The following is a 3,852-nucleotide window of genomic DNA, read 5'->3' on the forward strand; positions in this document are numbered from 1 at the left end:
TATATGTATATATCACATACACAAACAAACACTAACACTCAAACATACACTCACGTATCCACACTAAAGTACACCACTGCAAACGTTCTACCCCAACTCACGATACACGTTCACCAAACAGCTCATCACTCATTGATTGTCCCTTTTCTCCTTCCCCCAACCCGTACGATCCCTCTCTCTCACTCTTTTGCATTCCTTTTCTACCAATATATCAGGTCCCCTCCCCCCACCCCAGGTGCCCTTTTTATACTAAACCCACTCCAGTTCCCGTGAGCCCGCAAATCTTGCTGACTCTCTAGGCAGAAGTGCACGTACGCTTCTCCCTTATGCCAGCTAATCCTACGGACGTGTTGGAATCACAGTAGACAACCACAGAGGTGAGCCCCACTTCCTACCCACCTTCTACCATTCCCCCCCCACCCCCATGCCATCAACCACCTCCTCCCTCTGCTTGTTACTTTCCCCATTTCCTTTATTCTCCTTTGCAAAAAAAAAAAGAAGAAAGGAAAACATCATCCCGCACGGATTTTGCCGATGACGTAGGAATTTTTAATGGAGAATTCTGTCTTTTAAAAGAGGAATTCTCGAAATTGTTTCTGGTCAGTCAGTTTGTCTCTCATGCCCATTTTGGGAATGGCGACATTATCACCAAATGGTAAAATAATGTAGGAAAATTAAATAATGCATTGTAAATGAGCGTTTGCCAACCTGGGCGATATCGTCCACGAGTGGCCAATTAGGAAATGTTTCGTAGAGGTTGGGGATTATCCTGGTAGTGTGAAGTATTTTCTACTTAATTACCTGCTGGGAAATACATGTAGGTGGGCAGTGCGAAAAGTTTAACCTCTTAAGCTAACTTAAAAGTAGCAAAAGTGGGCGCTGGCTGCAAAAAAAAAAAGGTTGATAAAAACTGTTTTAAGTAAATTACTTTCCCCTTCGTTCCATGAAGGTTTTAGTATGTTTGCTCCTGAGGTAGGAAGATTTAAATGTTAGGCTCTTTGTTTATCCTGTTCCCTTTTTATGGTTATCTGTTGAGACATAAGTCAACATGATTTGACTCCAGATAGTTTAGGGTTTTGGGATTATATTTTGCTTTATCGGCGTACTGGTCTTCGTAAATATATTGGTTATAAAATGTTTATCGCCCATCACGGCAATTTAGATCTCCCAGTCAAGGAGGGGGCGGGGGAGAAAGACCAAATGAAAATACTCACTACAATAGAATTTGTCTCAGGAGAAACCTATTTACGTCTTTTTGTGAACGACGGTGGAGAACGAAAACGTTGTACAGTATAATAGGTATTGGTAGCTTGTTGTTTGTTAAATGTAGTACTTGCCAACCTTAGCGATATCGACCGTTAGTGGTAAATTTCATTGCAATGGGCATTGCTCATGTGGTGAAAGGGGTTATTTAAAGCCCCGTTTGAATTTATATAAATGTGTAGCCTTTGCGAAAATGTTACTCTCACAAAGGTGAGGAAATTTGGCGCTGGCTATACAAAAATGTTGACAAGCCTTGATTTAGATCTTCTTGGATTTATATCTTCTCGGACACAAAGAGTAATGGAAGACGAAGATACTCGCTAGAATAGATTCTGTCTCAGAAGAATCGAATTCACCTTTTTGTGCAACGGTTGAGAATCTAGACGTTATACAGCGGTTGCGGATAGCTTAATATATTCACAGTACTACAAACTCCCAAAATGACCTTATGATTATACCAATAGCGTGTGAGACAGACAGCAATAATACTTTCTGCATAAAAGTTTCACAATGATTAAGTATTGATAAGTAGCACAGGCCCCAAGGATATCGTGCGGAGTAATGATAATTATTGTGAACTCTTAGGTCATTTAACTGATGCAATTTGTTACGGACTGAAGAAGTTAATCAGCCTTGAAAATTCCTACGTACGAGGTACAATCAAAGGTTATAAAAGCATTTTTCCACCTTTTTTGGGTTGGTACGTGTTTTAGGGTGCTCACAACTGCATAAGGTCATGTGAGCTGAGCGCGCGAGACACACCAAACATTTCAGTCGGTAGGAATTGTGGTACATGGCGTGTACTAGCTAGGAGGGATAGTACCTCTGACGGAGGAGCAGTCACTCCCCCGGGTGGCTCTCACGCTTTGGTTCCCACCGGGCACGCAACTCTCACGTGTGGCTCCCCGTAGCTGTTAGCATGCGACAGCGGTCATAATACAGGCAACTGTTTCGACTGGCAGGCTAGACCTTGTGAGGGTAGCCGACGGGTCCTAGACTCTCGGTGATTTTTCTTAAGGATTTGCCTACCCTAGCATGTGAAGACTGGTTTCCCGGCGAATGAAGCGGATGAGATCAACGGAAGATCCAACGGTTTTGAAGGCGGTATCAGCAAGTGCTGTGGAGTTCGTAAGGGCATGGACAAGGCACAAAAAAAGTTCTGGCTATCCACTGCAGCCTGGCAGTCTCCAGTCGTAACGGTCTCCGAGCCACTGGGTAAAGGCTTCCTTGGGCGAAAGAGTGGCACTGCCACCGTGCAACGACAGCTTCACTTTAAACAAAGTCACGTACAGGTTTATCTTACAGCTCATCTCCTTAGAAGTGTCCCCACTGCACCAGACATTGTTCATCCAGGATCGGATTGCACCGCCACATGCGTGTCCACAGATGAGCTGCAGGATTCATCGTCATCTTCGGCAACGAAGGACTACCTACATTGCGTTTCCAAACCTCTACCTCCGACTTGGATTTTCCTTTTGGAAAACAAACAAACAAACAAATAAAAAACCCAACTTAGTTCTGAGATCACGCCTGTAACATAACTTCCCAGAGCTAAAAATGACGCAGGTTCAAACAATAGTCCGAAACTTTCCACACAATACATTGATTACGTCATGGAAATTTCTAGTGTCGAACTAGTAGTCATTGAGTTCACAGGGGGCATTGCCCGGGTTTTCTCGATTGGGGACTTAAGGCATCAATATTTCATAACAGAGAAAGATTTTATGAGACACCGAAGGAATTATCCTTCCTTGGTGTCAAGCCGGGTTACGTAATTACTTTGGGTGTTTCCAGTCAATCTACAGCGCAGTGGTACGCCACCTACACAGGGACTAAATAAATTTCCCACAAGACCTGCCCTGCATGTGCGTGCCTTGCTGTGGAAGTTACGAAAAGACAGAAGCTAAAGTTGTGAATTCTATTGGGGATGTGTGAATTTTCTCATCCTTACTAGCATGTTATTCTCTCATGCTATCCTTCTTTTAATGTGCAATCGAACCTGATTTAACGGCCACAAGTATAAAAGACATTCATCGTTAGAAAAAAGGTTATTTCTTATTTCCCTCTTTGAGATTTAAAATTTAAAAAAATATTTTAATAGCGACACTGTGTAAGACGTCCCCCTGTCTAAGACAGCAACATTATTCCTTAACAATGCATGAGAGTCTTAAACTATTTCGACGAAACTGAGCTCTCTAACTTATGCTACGTCAAACTGATCAGACTTATAAAAGGATACGTCCTGATTGTGGGTAAATAATAACTCAAAGCGACTCGTTGAGAAGTTCATAGGGAGGGCATGCAGCAAAAAAGCTAATAACATACCTCCATTTCTAAGCGTTCTGATTATATACAAACGAGCCTGTCCAAGTTGACCACAACTTGTCAAGAAGAAAAATGGTCAATTAAAAAAATTGGCCCTCTTGGACAATATCATTATGGTATTTTGGTTTAAGTGCAAGGATAGGGTTGAAAGTAGTCCATTGTACAGGTTTTTGTCTTGGATAGGTTGTCATTAAAACAGGTTCGAATGCGTTTCTTCTTCTTCTTCTTCTTCTTCTTCTTCTTCTTCTTCTTCTTCTTCTTCTT

At 42.2% G+C, this 3,852-nt stretch overlaps 1 long non-coding RNA gene across 1 annotated transcript in view; it reads right to left on the bottom strand.

Moving 5' to 3' along the window:
- Positions 1–3,852, bottom strand: part of LOC101855424 — a 169,961-nt gene that overhangs the window by 68,956 nt on the left and 97,153 nt on the right. The window lies entirely within an intron of this gene.

Source organism: Aplysia californica, unplaced genomic scaffold, assembly GCF_000002075.1.
Source record: "Aplysia californica isolate F4 #8 unplaced genomic scaffold, AplCal3.0 scaffold00220, whole genome shotgun sequence".
NCBI classification, from domain to species: Eukaryota; Metazoa; Mollusca; class Gastropoda; order Aplysiida; family Aplysiidae; genus Aplysia; species Aplysia californica.